This window comes from Hyperolius riggenbachi, chromosome 7 (genome assembly GCF_040937935.1).
Source record: "Hyperolius riggenbachi isolate aHypRig1 chromosome 7, aHypRig1.pri, whole genome shotgun sequence".
NCBI classification, from domain to species: domain Eukaryota; kingdom Metazoa; phylum Chordata; class Amphibia; order Anura; family Hyperoliidae; genus Hyperolius; species Hyperolius riggenbachi.
The window spans coordinates 97,860,342-97,883,420 of NC_090652.1; the positions used below are offsets into that span (position 1 = coordinate 97,860,342).

At 43.6% G+C, this 23,079-nt stretch overlaps 1 protein-coding gene across 1 annotated transcript in view; it reads right to left on the reverse strand.

The window, feature by feature from the left end:
• The window catches only part of LOC137524482 (ankyrin repeat and fibronectin type-III domain-containing protein 1-like), a 747,681-nt gene extending 725,003 nt beyond the window's left edge, over positions 1 to 22,678 (reverse strand). Inside the window, exons 1-2 of the mRNA XM_068244405.1 lie at positions 22,595 to 22,678; positions 16,465 to 16,532 (exon numbers count right to left, since the gene is read on the reverse strand). The gene's annotated coding sequence lies outside the window, so the exon portion shown is untranslated. The remainder of the gene's footprint in view (positions 1 to 16,464; positions 16,533 to 22,594) is intronic.
• Between the last annotated feature and the right edge of the window lie 401 nt (positions 22,679 to 23,079).

Below are 23,079 nucleotides of genomic sequence, written 5' to 3' on the forward strand. Positions count from 1 at the left end.
TACCTAGACCAGCGTTGGCGAACCTATGGCAGGTGTGCCAGACCCCGGCCTGCGTAGCCGAATCTGCTGGCACGCCAACGCTGCTGCGCTATGAACTGGCCGCAGCGTCTACTAGACGCCGCGCCAGTTCATAGCCCGCAGCCCTGCTCCAGCCCGCAGTCTCCCATGAGGCAGAGCAGGGCTACGGGAAGATGGTGTCCGAAGCCCTGTACTGGAGAATATTTGTGTCTCCAGTACAGGGCTTCGGGCGCCATCTTCCCGTAGCCCTGCTATTGCATTCAACGCGAGCGTGGGAGATATGCAGGAGGATCGTCCGGGGAAGCTGCGCGCCAGAGGCCGGCCGGGAGAGGAGACTTCTGTGAGATGAGTACATTCATTTTTTTGCAGGTGAAATGTTGCCCACTGTGTTTATTTTCTGGTGAAATGTTGCCCACTGTGTTTATTTTCTGGTGAAATGTGGCCCACCGCGTTTATTTTCTGGTGAAATGTGGCCCACTGCGTTTATTTTCGGATGAAATGTTGCCCACATTGCATTATTTTCTGGTGAAATGTTGCCCACATTGCATAATTTTCTGGTGAAATGTGGCCCACTGCATTTATTTTCTGCTGAAATGTGTCCCACTGCGTATTTTCTGGTGAAATGTTGCCCACATTGCGTTATTTTCTGGTGAAATGTGGCCCAGTGCGTTTATTTTTTGCTGAAATGTGGCCCACTGCGTTTATTTTCTGCTGAAATGTTGCCCACATTGCGTTATTTTTTGCTGAAATGTTGCCCACATTGCGTGATTTTCTGCTGAAATGTTACCAACATTGCGTTATTTTCTGCTGCAATGTTGTCCACATTGCATTTATTTTCTGGTGTCTGGGGTAACTGTTGATGCATTTATTATTTAATGGTCATAGTTGGCTATATTTGCTGCTTTGGGGTTACGGCGGGTATACTAATAAATAGCATCACACAGTTTCTGCACACCCATGATGCGAATCCTCGTTTCACTACATCATGGCGGAAACACTGCTTTCTTATGCCTCGCTGTTACATCCTTACGTTAGCTCCGCCAATATAATGTCATGGCCACGCCCATTTATCGGCCCCCATTGACACTCAGTGATAAATAAGTCGATGTTAGGTCGCAGTTTGGGCACTCGGCCTCTGAAAGGTTAGCCATCACTGACCTAGACTGTGGCTGCACGGCCGTGGCCACGCACGTGCTCGCTCCCACACACGTCATCGGGAGCTTACAGCGCAGGCGCAGTACAAGAAGACTTCATACTGCACCGGCGCAGTAAGGTCCTGAAGACGCACGCGGGAGCAAGATGAATATTATATCGGGACAAGCGGTGGGGAACAGAGGATCGTAAGAGGATGGCGCGGGACATTACAGCTGCAGGGGGCTGATAGAAGCCCCAAGTAAGTGTCGGATTTTGTCATTTGAGCCCCTCCACAGAATCTCTAAAAGCCTCTGTGATAGCCTTTGACTTTTTCACTAAATATAAAGCTCTAGAAGGGTTACAGGGAAGAAAAAAAAAACAATGGAGACTTTCATTGCAGCTTGAGATTTGAATATTTCCTTTTAAAACTGTAAGAAAATAATATATTTACAAACAAAAAAGCATTGTATTCTATTTATTTACTTGTTGATAAATGGATGTTGTTTCAGGATCAGATAAAATGGTCGCCCACACATCACTTGGGAACATCAGCGTCCGAAACAGATGTTAATGCTGAGACTCCAGTTCCTGACAACCCGCAGAGCTGAGCGTCTACAGGCCACAAAACAAGACCACCCTGTCAGAGCACATGGCTGAGCGGATGACAACGGTTACCGCTGTGAGAGCCCAGACATCTCCTTACAACTGATCTGGAGTATAATTCATCAGTATTGGAGAAATAGCATCTGATTTATTTAAATAAACAGTTTAAGGGCCTGTTTCCACTACACACGGATTCTGGATGCAGATAAACTGACTCCAATGAATGTCTATGGGCCTGTTTCCACTAAACGCGATTTTTCTGATGCAGATTTCCCATAGGCATTACTTGGAGAGTGTTTTTTTCTGCATCCAGAATTTGCATGCAGGTGAAATAGGCCCTAAACTGCTAAGTGCACAGTCCTGCAACCCATAGCAACCAATTATAATCCCTGTACTGAAGCCAGAACAATACAAGACAGAATTTCACTGGTTGCTTTAGTTTCTGCAGATTGGACTATTGCTATTTTGAATAGAGCCCAAGCTGAGGCTCGGGTTCAGAAACATACTTACCTAACGGATACCCGAAGTGACATGAGACATGATGAGATAGACGTGTATGCAAATGGCCTAGCACACAAATAACTATGCGGTGTTCCTTTTTTTCTTTCTCTGCCTGAAAGAGTTAAATATCAGGTATATAAGTGGCTGACTCAGTCCTGACTCAGACAGGAAGTGACTACAGTGTGACCCTCACTGATAAGAAATTCCCCTTTTTATCTCTTTCTTGTTCTCAGAAGCCATTTTCTGCTAGGAAAGTGTTTTAGATGTGGAATTTCTTATCAGTGAGGGTCACACTGTAGTCACTTCCTGTCAGGACTGAGTCAGCCACTTACTTACCTGATATTTAACTCTTTCAGACAGAGGAAGAAAAAAAGGAACACTGCATAGTTTTTTGTGTGCTAGGCACTGTACATACATATGTCACATGTCACTTCGGGTATCCTTTAAGAAGAGTGAAGCCTCTGGATTCAATTTTGACTTCCTACACTGTCCTCTGGTCCCCCGTTGCCGCTCCCAGAACCTCCAGCTGATCCCTTACTGCTCTTCTGGCACAAGCAAGGCCATGCTGCAGCCACGTGAGCACAGCTGTGCCTGCACAGTAGCACAAGTGCAGTGGTATAGCAATAAATGTTGCGACTGCACCGGGGCCCTTGGGCCAGAGGGGCCCTCCCTCAACTGCAGTATTAGCTCTTTATTGGTCCTGTGCTTGTAATAATCACTCCTATAGATGCTTTGAATGGTAGTAATTATAAAAGGACATATATACACACATACAAATAAGAAGGACATTTCTTCCAGAGTAAAATGAGCCATAAATTACTTTTCTCCTATGTTGCTGTCACATAAAGTAAGTTATAGAAATATGACATTACCAACAGATTTTGGGCTAGCCCATCTCTCCATGGGCTTTATTCTTTATAAAGACATTTTTTGAAAAAGATTATACAAAGATGCTGACCAGCCCCCCTGCTCATCGTACACTTTTTTGGGGGCAGGTGGATGGAAAAACTGCCATTCACTAAGTGCTTTTGAAAATAAAGAAATCTCAGAGGTGATGGGCTAGTCCAAAACCTGTCGATTCTGTCAGATTTCTATGACTTACTGTAAATGACGGCAACATAGGAGAAAAGGAATTTATGGCTCATTTTACTCTGGGAGAAATGCACTTCTTATCTGTATATGTTTACATATATTTTACATTTTAAGATTTTCGCCATAGGGCTCCTTTAACAAACTGTTCCCCATCCTTTTCTTGCACCTCTGACACTGTGGTTGTCCTTGGCAGGTTTGGTGTGCCATATTAATTGTTATGTATAGAGTGTTTGGGGGGGCAATATAAAACTTGCACTGGGGCCCATAGCTCCTTATCTACGTCACTGTACGAGCGGCTCTAGCTTACTGCGCAGACACAGTCATACTTGCACAGGCACAGTATGGGCGCACTTATGCTTGAAGAGGAGCGCGGCTCTGCTCAGATTACCGACAAGCCCTTGCCGGGATTCTTTGAAGGGTCCACACACGACGACGGGAAACCAGAGGATGGTGAAGGAAGTCCCATTAGGATCCAGAGGCTTCACTAAGTATGGGATTTTGTACCTGAGCTTCTGCTCGGGTACACACTGCTTCAGTGGTTCCTTTAGAAAGCAAATTATGTCACTCAGTTTTCCAAGAAAGGACAAAATATAAAAAAAAACTGAACATGTAACTATGCGAGAATACAAATATAGGACTTTGTATAAATATGCAAGTTCCAGGGCTAACTCCTGACTTCACTATCTCATAAATAAAAAGCCTGGAAGAATGTTTTTAAATCTGGCTCAGTGTTTTTGTCAAATGCACTTATTGATGATAAAGGAAATAACTTAGAAGTAAACCTGTGATGACTGATATATGCACACTGCCATTTTTATTTATTTAAAAAAATATATACTTTCCTATTTGTTGTTCAGCTCCTTTGTATATTACACCTTCTGAATCTGCACTAGAGTATGCATGTAGATCAGGCATTTTGACTCCTCTTGGACAAGGTCCTTCAGCACCCAAGGCTGAGACACCAAAGTGCTCCCCTCCATCCCTCCCACCCCAGCCGTCACACACTTATTGCTATTAGACTTAGAGGCGTCCCAGGGCCGCCAACACCTTAAACTCTAGTTATCTGGTTTGCCGTCACTGCCATGTATCCCCTTTTCTTATTTCTTTCTGCTTCAAACACAATAGGGGAATGATTGCTGAGTGAGTTGAGCGTCCTCTCCTACACTGCGCCCTGAGGCTGGAGCCTCTCTCGCCTCGGCTTGGCCCTGTCTTGGACTGCATTGGCTACATGCTTTTTCCAGGTGTGTCACTTGGACACCACTACAGGCAAATGGGTCAGCATGACAGCTGGACAACTGCCATTTTTTTCAATGAAAAAAAATGGCTGTTTCTATATTCCTGTCAGGCTTTCTTTAAATTCCCTCTCCCTTCCCCCCTTTGTTGGTCATAGAGAAGGTGGCAGGGGTCTTGCAACCATAAATATTGCAACGCATCTGAGTATCAGATGGTGACTCCCCTCTATATACTTACCTCTCATCTGTGCTTTCTGCACCCCCCTTCTTCGTAATGTAGGTTAAACGATCCAAAAAAACCCTAAGAAAAGAGGCAAATTAAATGGTTTCCTCAGGAAACTTTGGTAGGTGGATGGCAGCTGGAACTAGAATAGGGGATAATGTACCTCTGGGGTCTCCTTTAAGAATGGCAGTCTTACCCCTGGTCTTTTTTAATGGGGGAATGGGGTTTATATGGGGATTTTATTATTATAATAATAAAAAGATGTTTTTAATATAATGGGCAGCAGGATAGTAAAAGAATACCATTTCATGCCACTATGGACGTACATACTAAATTCACAAGATGTTTATATGCATGAGACTATGCACCATGTTTGAGCTAGCACCAGTCACTTTTGTATAATGCTAAATGTTTAGAGAAATGGCACAGTATGCACACTAAGCAATTTCAAAAATGAACACGGTATTGTTGTATTGCTTGTCACTTTCAGCACATAAAGAATATGTTGCCATAGCAACCGGAATCGCCACATACGCTGGCTGCGTCCAGCGTAAGCGGCGCACTATCACGGTCGCCAATGGAAAGGCGTGGCCCCGCCCCTTCACCCCCGACCCCCATGACATCACTCCTTGCACCAATCACGAGCGCCGAGGGCGCGGCTTCCAGAGCATATACAGGAAGCCGCACGGCGCACTTACGGTTTCGGGCACAAGCACGTGAACAAGCGCCAGTCGGGCGCGAAACGGCGTAGTGCAGTCCCTCCACCCTGGTCACCGAACCCTGACACACCTCAGCACAGACACCTGGAACAGGTTTGATACCGCATAGAGCTGCAATTATGTATGTATCGTATCTTGCATGAAGATGAATTAAAGTGGAACAAAGTGACAGTTGAACGGCTTGTTTTGATGTACTTGTTGCATGATGACTTCTTTCTAAGTGGTTTGCACCGGCTGCACGTCCTTCTGGCTCTGGTTCGCATGCTACTATACAGGAGTGCTTTTGAGGTGTAGTGTTGAACGATTAGAAGACACATTCGCAGACTGCTTCCTCTATTCCATCCCCCCAAGACATATATGCTGAGTGCCGAGTGGTGTGATTTCCTATTGTGTACCTCCTTTCTTTAAATTGTAAAAGTTTAAGTCAGAAATAGGGTCCAGTGAGTTGTAATATTTCCTTTAAAGGGGAACTGAAGAGAGAGGTATATGGAGGCTGTCATGTTTATTTCCTTTTAATCAATACCAGTTGCCTGGCAGCCCTGCTGGTCTATTTCTCTGCAGTAGTATCTGATTAAAACCAGAAACAAGCATGCAGCTAGTCTTGTCAGATCAGACTTATAAGTCTGAACCACTGAAACACCTGATCTGCTGCATGATTGTTCAGGGGCTATGGCTAATAGTATTATGGCCCATACTCACGAGGGACTTTTGTCGCCTCAACACGCGGCGCGCGCGTGTTGCGGCGACAGGTCGCCCGTGAGTATGGGCCGTTGCACGCGCGCGCACCCCGAACTGTCGCCCGTCGCTCATGTCGCCATGCGATTGAAAGTTTCAATCGCATGGCGACAGTCGCCGCCGCACCTCCGCCGCAACTGTTGCTAGTCCGCGTGAGTACGCGGACTAGCGACAGCAACCTCCATTAAAGTATATGGAGCTTCCGGTGGAGGGAGGAGGAATGTCGGCGACAGCTTCCGCCTCGCCGCTGGTCCCTCTTCCGCGTGTGTACGCGGAGGGACCTGGCGAGGAGCTGTCGCCGGCCTGTCGCCCACACGCTCACGTGTGCTGGCGACAGGCAACATTTGCAGCCCCTGAGTACGGGCCATTAGAGGCAGAGGATCAGCAGGGCTGCCAGGCAACTAGTATTATCTAAAAGGAAATAAACATGACAGCCTCCATATACCTCTCTCTTCAGTTCCCCTTTAATAACATGTGATATTCTACAAATATTAACAAAAATGATCAAAATAATATTCAACAAATTAATCAACAATGGGATCATTAGAATGAAATAAAACCCCCTTTGATAATTGAATCCAACTCCCTTTTAGGCGTGGTGCACACCAAAAACCGCTAGCAGATCCGCAAAATGCTAGCAGATTTTGAAACGCTTTTTCTTCTTTTTCTGTAGCGTTTCAGCTAGCATTTTGCGGTTTTGGGAAGCGTTTTTGGTGTAGTAGATTTCATGTATTGTTACAGTAAAGCTGTTACTGAACAGCTACTGTAACAAAAACCGCCTGGCAAACCGCTCTGAAGTGCCGTTTTTCAGAGCGATTTGCGGTTTTCCTATACTTAACATTGAGGCAGAAACACATCCGCAATCCAAAATCTGCAGCAGCCCGGGAGTATGCGTTTCTGCAAAATGCCTCCCGCTCTGGTGTGCACCAGCCCATTGAAATACATTACTCTAGCGGATCCCACCCACAAGCGGATCGCAAACCGCAGCAGAACCGCTCTGGTGTGCACTAGGCCTTACAGGGGATTGAATAATTCCTTGGTACAACATTCAACTGTTTTCTTGTAAGAAAGTAACTAATTCTTTATATATTTGCTTCTTTTGGGAAAACACCCATCCAGGGTTTTTATAAAACAAGGGTTTGTATTAAACCACTTGAAGTTGAACACATTTCAGTATTTCACTGTTCTGACAGTAAAGAACACTTTCCACATATCCAGATTAAACTGATTGGTGGCAAATTGTGTATTTCTGTCTTTAGTGTTGACCTTAGGCTGCTTTCACAGTGGGACGTTACAGGCGCACTTTAGAGCAGCCTGTAACGCAGCCTAACTCACAGTAATGAAAAATCAATGGGCTGTTCACAGTGCCCACATTGCGTTGCATTGTAACGCTGCACGTTCTATGAAAGTGCAGCATGCTGTGCATTACAGGCGGTTTTAGCCGTGTTAGACTGTTTGCACTTGCTCGGTAATGTTGTTTTATTGTTTTTCGTCTGCAGAAGAGGAGGAGGGGAGAGTCCGCTATTTTGCCTAGCCACATGGCTAATTAATATTCACTGCAATGCCGGTTCTCTTCCTGCTAGCAGTGATTCATATGAATCATTCTCTGCCTGCTACCAATGATTCATATGAATCATTCTTGGTTTCTGCCTGCTAGCAATGATTCATATGAATCGTTCTTGGTTTTTGCCTGCTAGCAATGGTTCATATGAATCATTGACGGTTCTATCGAACGAAAATGGCACACCAAGATGTAGCGTCCACCTTTAGCACCACCATGCATTGCGTTAGGAGAACATTATGCGACCTTATAGTCCCCTGCAACGCAACGTCCCACTGTGTAAGAGCCCCTAAAGTAAACCTGAGATGGGCTAATAAAAAGATTTGATACTTACCCAGGACTTCCTTCAGCCCCATGAGCAGCTCTGCATCCCTCGCCATCCTCCCAAGGGAGCATTGTTCATACGGTAGGACTGGAGGAAGCCCCGGGTAAGTATCAAAACTTTTTTTTTTATTATTCACCTACGTTTTTGTACTTTTTCCATTGCAAAGTGCTGAAAAGTTATTCTAAATTGAAGATAAAAAGATTATCTCCTAGGAGAAAAATCAGGAGAAAAATGAATTGCATATGGCCCCTGAAGTAAGAAAGATATATAGGCTGCCATATTTATTTCCTTTTAAACAATACTGGTTTACTCACTGTCCTGCTGATCATCTGCCTAAAATACTTTTAACCATAGACGCTGAACAAGCATGCAGATCAGGTGTTCTGACTGAAGTCTGACTGGATTAGCTTCATGCTCGTTTCAGGTGTGTGGTCCAGATACTGCTGCTGCCAAAGAGATCAGCATGAGCAGGAATGCTGGGAAAGTGGTATTTTATTAAATAGAACAACTATAACCACCTCCATATTCCTCTTAGGTCAGGTGTACTTTAAGTACCAATAGCTTTGGGGGGTGGGGAGGCTGAGAGGAAAAATGGTCAGGGCAGCAGGACAGTTTCAGCGGCTTGGAGTGTGTCAGGGTCAGGTTAGGGATCGGATACAACTGTCAGTTACATGAAAGTATTGGATAGGTCAGGGTTATTGTTAGGTGAACCGAGAGTAAAAAAAAAAGGCATTGGCCTCAATTCACTAAGCTTAACTCCTGTCTTTAATAACTCTTCAGAGCTGTTTTACAGTTATCACAATTATATCACCATGGTGATAACTGTAAAACAGCCCAAAAGAGTTATTAAAGACAGGAGTTAAGCTTAGTTAATTGAGGCCATTGTTTAAAAAGTTAAGGTGAAGGCTAGGTTTTGGCATTGGGAACATGAGGGTAATGGTAAAAGTTACATAGACAAAGCAGCTTAGGGCTGTTGGGGTAAGTTATATCAGGTGGGAAGTAGTCTACATTATTAAGGTTAGTGTTAGGCAAAGAAAGGGAATGGTATAAGGCAGGAGGTAATATTAGTATTAGCAGGATTCTAAAAGTATTAATTGGGCATACTTTGTCAACCTGATTCCAAAGGCCAAAATAAACAGTTTTCTGATTCACAGTGTGCATGCTAGTCTTGATTCAGCTCTTTTCACGTATAAATACATTTACTTCACTAGCTGTTCCTTGTACCTGAGGTCTGCTATACCCTGAAGTTACCCTTCCTTTGCAATCTGTCCAGTCCCAGGGCATCCTCTGAGTAACTTTGTGCCAGAATTAATCTTAACAGTCAAGGCTGCCCTGATGCTTAATATGGCAAATTTTTGACCCTCTCCCTCAAGTCTACCAAGTTTTCATAATCAGTTAAAGCAACCAATACGAACAGTGTAAAATCAGCCTTAAGGAGGAAGCATTTCCCTGATCAGTACTTACTTGCAGGTTCTGTACAGGCCTCCCTTGACAAATGCTTCATCCATCACCAGTTCAATTTAAAATAAGAAACAGCACTGGAGGGGACTTACTGAGCAGAATAGGGTGGAGATATTCTCGTGATGGTTTAACTCTTTCCTTTAGTCCTCCTCAGAATTTACTATCTGTTCCCTCTACAATCTGTCAGTAGGCAGACGATGCAGTAGGTTGTTCTCACAGCAAGGATAGATTAAATGTGTTCCTCCTGACCTCTACTGCACACTAACATACAGTATAGTCCATATATGATTCATAGCAAAGATCTTAAACTTCTATTCTTACATTCCCTTGACATCTTTATAGGATACTTGTAATTTTAAATCTTCCTTCTCAGGAAGCAATAAGAAAAAAAAGCAAGGAAGGATCAATAGTGCAAATATTTAGCATAATTGATTTCGCCCCTAACATAAATGATACAGGCATCTGCAATTATCTGTGTAGAGCTGTGGTAGAGAGCTCTGCCTCTGCTCTGTGGGGCCGTATCAATCTCGAGGCACACTGATGGTAATGTTTCCCGTTCTATCGCTGCATGATCGCAATCACAGGTGCTTGTCCTGATTACACTGATGTACAGGGTCAGGGATGTGATGTGAAGGGATTCTTAGCCATAAGCCATATACATGATTTCTGTGTTATCGTCATTCTTGTTCTGTACTGGCAGCATTACTTCAAATACAGTGTAGTGTACGGTATATGTATATATATACAGGGAGAGAGAGAGAGAGAGAGATAGAGTTGCAGGGAGCGAGAGCCTGGCAAAGTTATCAATAGTATTTATATATGCCCAATTTTTCTCCTTTGTACTACCATTTTAAGACCATTTTGTGTCCTCTCTACACAGGTATTCAGGTGAGGATCCACACCAGGGTTTTCTGTTCGCAATGAGAAAAGTTCTCAGATGAGACTAAAATGGCTGATTAGAAGGCTCAAATAAGTCCTGATCTGAAACGCACTTGGTGTGTTGGACTGAACAAAATGTTTTTGAAATTTTGTGCTGGCAAAGACTGCTGTTCATTTCAGTTGATGTTTTTTCTTCTTTAGGACAAATGTTAGGTTTATACCTTGTAGAAATAATTTTAAAGTGGCAAGGTTTTTTTGTTTATACTGTGTTACCTGTGGTTTTTTTTTTTCAATGTTTTATAGATATTGTGTAAATAGCACAAGTAAACACTAGTGAAACACAAAGATTACGGCCACACTTATGTGAATCCATGCGACAAGCATCTACAAGCTGCCCATACCAAACACTCTTCAGCACCCTGCAGTCGTAACAGAGCATCTAACAAGTAGTGCAGTTACCATCTGCAGCTTCCTGTGTGAAATGGACCTTAATAATACATATCTGCCATCTGCACAGAGATCTTTAAATTCCTTTCTGGATGCCTCCAAAACCAGGTAAGGACTGGTGTAGAATAGGGAGACCCACCCAGTTTTTTTCCTTCTTGCTTCAGAGTTCTGAGTCCCTGTAACCAATATTTCACAGATTCACATTGAGAAATAACAAAATTGTAATTTATTGCAATTACACTTCGGGGTCAGGTGCTCTTGGCCGGGGTGCACTTGGCGGTCGTGCATGCGGGGACACTTGGTTTTGGGTTTTGCGGTGTCTGGTGGTGTAGGGGCCCCTGTGTGTGCTGTTGCTTTGGATGGGTCGGGGGGCTCTGCCTGCAGCCACTTCTGGGACAGGTGCTCTTTGCCAGGGTGCACTTGGCGGTCATGCATGCTAAAAGATACTTGATTCTGGGCCTTGATGCATTTGATTAAGCAAAGTTCCCTGCACATTCTGTCGCTTTAAGGGTATCAAGAAGCTTTACCTGCCGCCACTTCTGATACAGGTGCTTTTTGGCAGGGTGCACTTGTCATGCATGCTGAGCATGTGATACTTGGTTCTGGGCCTTGCTGTATTTGGTGATGTGGGGATCCCTGCGCTTGCTGTCGCCTTGAATTTATCGGGGGCTCTGCCTGCAGCCACCTCTGAGGCTTGTTCTCTTTGTGGGGGTGCACTTGGCGGTCGTGCATGCTGGGGCACTTGGTTTTGGGCCTTGCAATATCCAATAATGCAGGGGGCCTCTGGACTGGAGCACACTTTCGAGAACGGCTGAGTTCCGCGTTGAACACGAGGTTCCGATCCATTTCTGCTGCGAGGGCGTTGGCAACTACGAAAAACTATCGTAATTGAGGGATTCCGGGGGTTGGGGGGGCGTCTTGTATGCTGGAGGATACGGTACTTTCTCTTTCTCTGAAGGTAGCTCTTCCTTCTTCCTTTGGTCTGTTTCTCTTTTCCCTTTCTTTATCTATTTCTATGTAATTATTACATTTGATTGGCAAATTCAGATGAGCAAACATGATGAGACTTTATGCCCAACACCAAGAGCGTGGTGATGAAGCCTATCAATATGGTTGGACCTTCATAAACTGTGGCTAGACTCTGAGCTAATCAGAGGGAAAAATGTAATTTATTGCAAATATATTTTTACATTGTTATTATTATTCTATAGTGTAAACAAATTATGCAGCGCTGTACAATAAATAAAATTACAGACAATGATAATATGGGTGACTGACAACACAATACAGGTAATAAGCAATAAGACACACAATGCCTAAACATACACTGGAGTAGTAGTCCCAATAAGACTGAAAACACAATACAGGTAATAAGCAATAAGATACATAATGCCTGATCATACACTGGAGTAGTAATCCCAATAAGACTGACAACACAATACAGGTAATAAGCAATAAGATACACAATGCCTGATCATACACTGGAGTAGTAGTCCCAATAAGACGGAAAACACAATACAGGTAATAAGCAATAAGATATACAATGCCAGATCATACACTGGAGTAGTAGTCCCAATAAGACTGACAACACAATACAGGTAATTATCAATAAGATACATAATGCCTGATCATACACTGGAGTAGTAATCCCAATAAGACTGACAACACAATACAGGTAATAAGCAATAAGATATACAATGCCTGATCATACACTGGCGTAGTAGTCCCAATAAGACTGACAACACAATACAGGTAATTATCAATAAGATACATAATGCCTGATCATACACTGGCGTAGTAGTCCCAATAAGACTGACAACACAATACAGGTAATAAGCAATAAGACACACAATGCCAGGTCATACACTGGAGTAGTAGTCCCAATAAGACTGTCAACACAATACAGGTAATAAGCAATAAGATATACAATGCCTGATCATACACTGGAGTAGTAGTCCCAATAAGACTGACAACACAATACAGGTAATTATCAATAAGATACATAATGCCTGATCATACACTGGCGTAGTAGTCCCAATAAGACTGACAACACAATACAGGTAATAAGCAATAAGACACACAATGCCAGGTCATACACTGGAGTAGTAGTCCCAATAAGACTGTCAACACAATACAGGTAATTATCAATAAGATACATAATGCCTGATCATACACTGGAGTAGTAGTCCCAATAAGACTGACAACACAATACAGGTAATAAGAAATAAGACACACAATGCCTGATCGTACACTGGAGTAGTAGTCCCAATAAGACTGACAACACAATACAGGTAATAAGCAATAAGACACACAATGCCTGATCGTACACTGGAGTAGTAGTCCCAATAAGACTGACAACACAATACAGGTAATAAGAAATAAGACACACAATGCCTGATCGTACACTGGAGTAGTAGTCCCAATAAGACTGACAACACAATACAGGTAATAAGAAATAAGACACACAATGCCTGATCGTACACTGGAGTAGTAGTCCCAATAAGACTGACAACACAATACAGGTAATAAGCAATAAGATATACAATGCCAGATCATACACTGGAGTAGTAGTCCCAATAAGACTGTCAACACAATACAGGTAATTATCAATAAGATATACAATGCCAGGTCATACACTGGAGTAGTAGTCCCAATAAGACTGACAACACAATCCAGGTAATAAGCAATAAGATACATAATGCCTGATCATACACTGGAGTAGTAGTCCCAATAAGACGGAAAACACAATACAGGTAATAAGCAATAAGACACACAATGCCAGATCATACACTGGAGTAGTAGTCCCAATAAGACTGACAACACAATCCAGGTAATAAGCAATAAGATACACAATGCCTGATCATACACTGGAGTAGTAGTCCCAATAAGACTGACAACACAATACAGGTAATAAGCAATAAGATATACAATGCCTGATCATACACTGGAGTAGTAGTCCCAATAAGACTGACAACACAATCCAGGTAATAAGCAATAAGATACATAATGCCTGATCATACACTGGAGTAGTAATCCCAACAAGACGGAAAACACAATACAGGTAATAAGCAATAAGATACACAATGCCAGATCATACACTGGAGTAGTAGTCCCAATAAGACTGTCAACACAATACAGGTAATTATCAATAAGATATACAATGCCAGGTCATACACTGGAGTAGTAGTCCCAATAAGACTGACAACACAATCCAGGTAATAAGCAATAAGATACACAATGCCTGATCATACACTGGAGTAGTAGTCCCAATAAGACGGAAAACACAATACAGGTAATAAGCAATAAGACACACAATGCCTGATCATACACTGGAGTAGTAGTCCCAATAAGACGGAAAACACAATACAGGTAATAAGCAATAAGACACACAATGCCAGATCATACACTGGAGTAGTAGTCCCAATAAGACGGAAAACACAATACAGGTAATAAGCAATAAGATACACAATGCCTGATCATACACTGGAGTAGTAGTCCCAATAAGACTGACAACACAATACAGGTAATTATCAATAAGATACACAATGCCAGATCATACACTGGAGTAGTAGTCCCAATAAGACTGACAACACAATACAGGTAATAAGCAATAAGATATACAATGCCTGATCATACACTGGAGTAGTAGTCCCAATAAGACTGACAACACAATCCAGGTAATAAGCAATAAGATACATAATGCCTGATCATACACTGGAGTAGTAATCCCAACAAGACGGAAAACACAATACAGGTAATAAGCAATAAGATACACAATGCCAGATCATACACTGGAGTAGTAGTCCCAATAAGACGGAAAACACAATACAGGTAATAAGCAATAAGATACACAATGCCAGATCATACACTAGAGCAGTAGTCCCAATAATACAAGTTCACAATATTATGCTCACTAATTATAATATTAATTATGGTTTGTGCAAATTTACTAAAATATGGGGTGGCCCCGGCGCTTATTTACCAGACGCCTCCGGTGCCAAAATTGACAACAATAAAAAATATTTGTACAGCAGAAGGAAATAGAAGCGCTTCCAAACAGACGCTGCACCTGAATTGACGACCTGCACCTGCACATCACTGTTGGATATGTTTCACTGTTGAATATGTTTCACTGTTACATTAGTTTGAGGTTTTAACCTTTTTTTTTGGACAATTTTCATTGTTTGAACATGCTTCACTTTTTTATTTGTTTCACTGCTAGATTAGTGGTTAGTTTCTCTCCTATGGGGCACGTCACCGCCGTTGGAGAGTCTATTAGGGATAATTTGGGCACGACTTATGCTGAAGCTAACGCCCCCCTTTACTGTACCTGTTTTGAATGCAAGGTGTGTAACCTGCCCGTTATTTGAGCTCTGCATACCTGTGCAGGTAGTCAATTCAGGTGCAGCGTCTGTTTGGAAGCGCTGCCATTTCCTTCTGCTGTACAAAACTTAAGTATACTTCAGGCTAGCTGCCTCCAGGGGTGTCAGCTTGCATTCAAATTTTAGAATTTAGATTAGTGTTAGCACATAATTTGCATCTGATTTGTATTCAAGGTGTGTATTTAGCCCCAAGGGGCTGGGCATATCTCTGGAGCTTTCACTTCACTTGCAGCCTGTGAGCGCTGCCCATTGCTTGCTGTCTAATAAAAAATATTTGTATCGGTACCTATGGCGGACCCCCACATTTCCGTGGGGAGGGTTTTGTGTGGGAATAGGGTAGGTTTAGCTGTAGTAAAGTATCTGTAACATAAAAAACAATATTTTACTATCGGAATTAGCGATGTAATAGAACATCAGTAAATGTTACCGATATTTTACTATCCGCTATTTCCTGGTGCCTAAATTTCCTCGTGCCTTTATTTCGCGTACGCCTATTTGGCTCTACAAGTGATATTGTTGTTACTCATAGTATGCAGTCAGGCTTTGTTCACATCTGAAACCGAAATCGCGGACGGCAGCGATTTTAAATTTTTTACAGTTTTTTTCTCCTCCCTGTGCTTAGCTGCGTGCTGTGATTTTTGTATAAAGCGCTTTTCAAAGTGCTTTGCAGAGCGTTTTGTTTTTTCATTTCCTGACGTAAGTCAAGAAGTGAACTCTTTGACCCGGAAAATAATAAATATAATGTATTTATTCCTAAAAGCGAGGGAAAAATCGCTATATAAAGCGCTTTGCGATTTCCCTATACCTTCCATTGAGCAAAAACGCTCAGATAATGGTACAGGCAGCGCATTGCTGAGAGGATTGGATAGGACACTCTCATAGGGAATCATTGCACAAGCTTTTTAGGGTGATTTTCAAAATCGCTGGTGCTTGAAAAAAGGGCAAAAATGACCTAGTTGTGAATAAGCCCTCATTCTTCTTGTTTCATTTTCGAGCCAACCCATTTATTATGTCAGTTCAAAACAGACAGCGGGGATATTTGTCCTTGTTTTTGATCCAGGGGACCAGCAGTAGTTTCTGGAAATGAAAATCTGTTGCTACTAATTAAATACCACTACCATATAAAAGAATACAGTAGAACTTGCAACAGACCGTATATTGTCGGAACTGTATGTTGTTCATACTCTCGTTGAAGAAATCTGGTGCCATTATCACTTTTTCTGAAAAAAAAAAAAAAGAATCAAAGGTTTCAAACATGAATTAAAAGTATACACATAAAAACAAATACACAAGTTATATCGGTACATGATGATTATTTGCTAAACATGTTTTCAGGATCACTTTGAGGCCCCTTTCACACTGGGCATTGCGTTGCTCTCCCTCGCTGCTCCCACGTAGCAGAAGCCATTAGTCTCTATCAGACTGGTCACAGTACCGGCGGCACAACGTGATCGAGGTGCTTCAGAAGACACAAAGGCGCCGCAGACTATGCCGTATTTTGCCGAGTGGTATAAGCGTTACCGCTTGGCACGCAATTGCATTGGAGTCAATGGCACGGCAACAATCTATTTAGATTGTTGCGGTAGCGGTGCAGCACTCATGTCCGCTTCCTTCAAAATGCAGTGATGCATTTCCTGTCCAGCAGGGAGCATGTCACTGAGCGGGGGCAGCAAGTATATAAATTACCCTGTTGTTGCACTCTGCTACAGGGTGACTAAAATATGAAATGGGGCAGTGCAATTGTCCTGCAGCAGGATCTCCTACACACCACACTATGGGCTTGATTCACTATACCGTGATAACTCAAATATCACACCTTATCAAAGATATCACACCTTATCAAAGTTAGCACACCTTATCAGACTAGCATAGCGAGCGCTACAAACCCACAGGAGCTCAGGGCAAGATGAGTGCCATTGCCAATTAGCAGGTATAAGTTTGAAGCACTTGCTATGCTATTCTGATAAGGTGTGCTAACTTTGATAAGGTGTGATATCTTTTCATAAGGTGTGATATTTGAATTATCACGGTTTAGTGACTCAAGCCCAATGTGTGCAATTAGCCTGAAGCAGAGGGGTAACTAGAAATGACTGGGCCCCACCTGTGAAACTTTGGATGCCTCCCCAAATAGGTGCCCACAATATAAGTTAGCCAAGTATAGGTGCCACCATTATAGGTTAGCCAGGTATAGGTGCCCCCAGTATATGGTAACTAGGCATAGGTGCCCCCAGTATAGGTTAGTCAGGTATAGATAGCCAGGCATAGGTGCCCCCAGTATAAGTAACCTGGAGTTGGAAGCAGCGGGCAAACACCTTCCCTCACCTAGGGCCCATCCTTTAGCCAGTGGGCAGGGAACATAGGACTCACCTTCTGCATTCCATGTGACGCATCTCTGTATGCCGCCAGTCTTCTCAATAACGCCCCTCACTGTACTTCCTGATTAGCGGAAATACAGTAACCAGCGTTGCAGACTGAGAAGATCAGCAGCACACTGAGCTGCGTCAAATGGAACCCGGAAGGTGAGTCCTGTGCTCCCTGCCCACTGGTTGCAATTTCTGGAGGGCGGAGTGCTGAAGGAAGGGCCCTAGGTGGGGGGAGTGTCAAGCCCCCCCCCCCCCCCGTCCCACCACTGTGTGTGCCCTCTGCTCCCCCATCATGCGCTGTGCCCCCTCCTGCTACTAAAAATGGCCCTGGAGTGCCCCAGAGCTGTGCCCCCCCCCCCCCCCACACACACACACGGCTGCATCATTGCAGGGGCAACTGTTATGCCCCTGGCCTGAAGGTTTGCAAACACCTTTTCACATTAAGGGTGATAGATTGTCTAAGATGGTTATGGTATTATGTGGCCATTTTAGATACAGAACAAGTTGAATGGAATATTGCTTTAAAAATTCCTTTCACTGCAGACAGATTACATAACAAGTTATGTCCATTTTGAAAAGTATAACCGCTTTATTGTCTACTTCAAGGAATAGTAACCTTTGCACTATTTAAAATAAATCCATAATGTCAATGCAATATCTAAGATGAATGAAGTGGAATTCAATTTGCAGTTGCTAGACACTCATATCTGTACTATCTATGCCTTAAAGGGGAACTGAAGAGAGAGGTATATGGAGGCTGTCATGTTTATTTCCTTTTAATCAATACCAGTTGCCTGGCAGCCCTGCTGGTCTATTTCTCTGCAGTAGTATCTGATTAAAACCAGAAACAAGCATGCAGCTAGTCTTGTCAGATTAGACTTATAAGTCTGAACCACTGAAACACCTGATCTGCTGCATGCTTGTTCAGGGGCTATGGCTAATAGTATTAGAGGCAGAGGATCAGCAGTGCTGCCAGGCAACTGGTATTGTCTAAAAGGAAATAAACATGACAGCCTCCATATACCTCTCTCTTCAGTTCCCCTTTAAGTAAAAAAGACCAACCACAAGATATACATGCATTTAAACTGCTGGAACATACAACACAAAATTGATATACACTAGCTATAGCGTCACGTGTATACATGAGTTATAAGGAGACTGCTGCCCAAAGTACTACAGTAGGAAATGCAAATATAACTTTACCAAATAATTAAAGGAAACCTAAAGTGAAATAAAGGTGGCCAGTTTAAGTTACCTGGGGATTCTTCCAGCCCCCTGCAGTCCTTCTGGTCCCTCGCTGTCTTTCCGTTGTACTACATTCAGCAGCTGTTCCCGTCCAGAAGCTGCATGCGCGGCCTCGGGTAGCGCGCCTCCTGACTGCGCTGTCATGGTTGGGAGCGTTTTGCGCTTGAGCAGTTTGTAAAAATTGTCACTGCGCATTCCCAAATCGCTCCCATGAACGGGAACACACCTGAGGAGGTCGCAGTAGCATGCGACCGGCTCAGTCGGTCAGCTGACAGAAGGGCACTGCTGCTGAACGGTGTTATTGCAAGAGAATATAAAGGCTACAGGGGGCTAGAAGCAGCCCCAGATAAGTTAAACTGGCCACTTTTATCTCACTGTAGGTACCCTTTAAAGTAAGACACACACACACACTCTCTCTCTCTCTCTCTCTCTCTCTCTCTCTCTCTCTCTCTCTCTCTCTCTCTCTCTCTCTCTCTCTCAATCAGCATTTTGTATTATTAATAAACATTTTGCCTGAATAGCTCACTACAGGTATATATGCTATCCCTGGCGGCGTTAATTACTATCCCCCTCCAGGTCGGATGGTATGTGGATGGTGGGGAATGGTGTAATTTGGCTTCCAGCTATTGCTGGCGACCGAATTACAGTGTTTTAAAAGTAACTTAAGCTCCATCATCTGACGGCGCCAAAGTTGCTCACTGTGTGCAGCTATAGCCGTAATTCCTATTACGGTCTATGGTGGCGCAGGCTGCGCCCAAATCTTCTGCGCTGTTTTAACAGCACTCGAACATGAGACGCTGGTCAGGATATACACAGCGGTCATAATGACTACATTCTCAGTTTTTTGTAATGACTTAAATAAAACTGCAGCGTGAGTAGGACTGTAAAGCCTCATACACATGCAGGAGCCCTGTCCCCCGCAGGGGTTGGGATTCCACCCCTCAAGTGATAGTTCAGGGCAAGTGCTCTACAGACACATTGCTAGCCTGGGTCTACTATCGTGCACCATTAGATGTTACATATGGTTTTAGCATACGTTTTGTCTAATTTCTTCCAGAGTAAAATGCACTATAAATTATTTTTTTTATGTTGCTGTCACTAACAGTAAGCAGTAAAAAGCTGACATTTTGGACTACTCCATCTCCTCATAGGAGAGCCTCAGTATTTCCATTATTCTTTACAAAAACACTTCCTTTAAGGAATCTATAGAAAGATGCCGATCAGCTTCCCTACTTATTTGCACAATATTTTGGCATTTGGACTGAGCAACTGTCCTACAGTAAGTGCTTTTGTAAATAATGAAAACCTGAGAATCCCCATGAGAAGATGAATAGTCTGGAACCTATCAGATCTGTCAGATTTTCATTACCTACTGTGACAGTGACACAGGAAAGAAAAAAATATTTATGGTCAATTTACTCTGGGCAAAATGCACATTTTATATTTACAGTGCCTTGCAAAAGTATTCACCCCATTTGCATGAAATTCCTAAGGCAACTTTCACACTAGGGTATTTTCATTGAGTTGCATTACCACAGGGTAACGCTTGTCAATGAAAGTCTATGGGGCCTTTCATACTGTACCGGGCGATGTGATGGACCGGAAGTCTCCTTTTTTGTTGCACAGCCTACGCAAGGGGATCCGCGCGTTGGTGGCCGGTATGTGTGGTAACGTGTGGCGGACTAGAAGTCATGTAAATCTATGGTGACGCAACTTTTTGTTTTTTTACGGAAGCGTGTTTTTTTTAATACACCTCTGTGTATGTCATATTTCTGCCACAGGAAGTGAGCGCTAGTCAGCAAGAAGGGGGATTACCACGTTGATTAATGTGGAAGTCCCCGAAGGCTATTTTTAGTGTTGCGGTGCAATGAGATCATATGATCGCATTGCACCGCTACCACGGGTTCACAGTGTGAAGCCAGCCTAAAAAGTCCTGGTGCAACCAATTACCTTAAAAAGTCACATCATTGGTGAAATGAAGTCCACCTGTGTGCAATCTAAAGCTGAATACTCACCTGAAGATGGGTTGGTGAACCTCACAGCGATGCCGTCTGAAGAAAGAGTGTTCCCACATCCATCTTCCTACCCGCAGGATCACACAACGTCACAGGGCTGCACATGACGAGCACTAACGAGAGGTTAAATGATCACAGTACTTTGCGTGGGAGTCGTCAGGGATCTTAAAGATCCAATCCCTCGGCGGTCATAATCGCCGTGCATCGCAAAATGTAGTTTGTCTAATCGCGCCCATGTACCCACACCACGAGACTGAAGATACGATCGCTTTGTTCAGCCAGTCATTGGAAAAATCTCGTGGGTGCAAGCCTTAAGTGTCACATGATTTGTCACTATAAACACACCTTTTCACTGAGGTGCGTGGGCTCCCTCGCCATCCTCTCCGGCTGCTCTATTCTCTCGTTATCACCGCTGGAAATCTGCCCAATCATGGGCAGATGTGCTCTTCCGCGCAAGCACTGCCTGACCACGCGCATTCCCCATCCCATTCCTGTGCCCGGGCGCAGAACAGTCATGGCTGCGGAGGGCGCACACAGTCAAGCTGCGCATAAGAAAACAGCTGGCCGTGATATTGGGAGAGCGGAGCGGCCCAGGAGGACAGCGAGGGAGCCAACACACCTCATGGGGCTGGAGGAAGGCCCAGGTAAGTATAAATACACCCATTATTCACAGTTCAGGTTTCCTCTTAAACTAGATGTCTGCAGGATGGCAGAGCTGAAAAAAAAAACTTGTATGAAAAAAAGGCCTTAGTATAAAGGAATGAGTGGTGAAAAGCTAAAAGAAAGGAAATATATACAGTATTTGCACAATCAGGAAAAATATAATTTCTGTCAGTGACTCATTCCAATAGCAGCAGAACACTGGAGAACATTTTTATTTACAAGATAACAAGAGTATTCTCAAAAATGTAGCTCAACATCACCCTCTTGTGTCTTGCCGGATTATTGCATGAATTAGAATATAGCATTACAATTCATTCAGTATGCTCTACCATACGAAGTTTACACTGGGCACTCTGTGATGCTCACTTTAGATAGCTTTCGCACACATACTGTTGTCAGGGACTTTACACAGCTGACCTGACTGTAAAATGTAGTTCAAGGGAGAAAAACTACAGCATGCAAATAACTTCCAATGCACATCACAACAGCATAATCTAGTGTGAGTAAATAAATCATATTCATTTCTTCCAGTTCCGGCGTCCTGAAGGTGAGACAGTAGCCTTGGAGCTCCGATGAGGGATTCCAGCCCACACGAGCTGCACACCAGCTAAACCGCCCCTTTTAGGGCAATCTCAGCAGGGAGGTGAACGGGAGTCACCGGAGGTAATAGCGGTCATCTGATGGACCGGTATCTCATGTATACTGAGTACAGAGACCAGACCCATGAGGGCGAAACCAATATGGCACCAAAGGCTAGCAGCCATGAGGCTCTCATACAATCCTCTACCCACAAGTGCACTATGGAAAAGGTGTCTTATATTGCAAATAACCAGGACTGGGACACTGATTCTGTGGAAGCTACAGATGAAAGTGAGGCACCCATACGATATAACAAAATTGCTAAGGCAGTGGTGACACAACTTAGGCCAGAACTTCAGACCATGATATCATCAGTGCTCGTGCAATCGAGCTTTTAAAAAAATTAGTTCTACTTACCCGGGGCTTCCTCCAGCCCCTGGCAGCCGATATATCCCTTGCTGCAGCTATGGTGGCTCCCGATCCCTTCCATTGCAGATGCTGACCTCGCCAGGTCACCTGCGTGAGCGCCGCTCTCACTCCCGCTCATGTGATCTGCAGTGGTCTGCAGTGCTCTGTCTGTGCAGGTGCAGAACTACTGCGCCTGTGCAGTACACTCCCGGGGACCGGGAGCCACTGTAGCTGTGGGGAGGGGCATATCGGCTGCCAGGGGCTGGAGGAAGCCCTGGTTAAAAAGGAACTGTCACGAAAATCTTAAAATTTAAAACACATGCACATAAGAAGTGCATTTCTCCCAGAGTAAAATGAGCCATAAATTACTTTCCTTTTATGTTTCTGTCACTTACAATAAGAAGTAGAAATCACTCATTACTAACAGATTTTGGACTAGGCCATCTTCTCATGGGGGGGTTCTCAGGGTTTTCTTTATTTTTAAAAGCACTTAG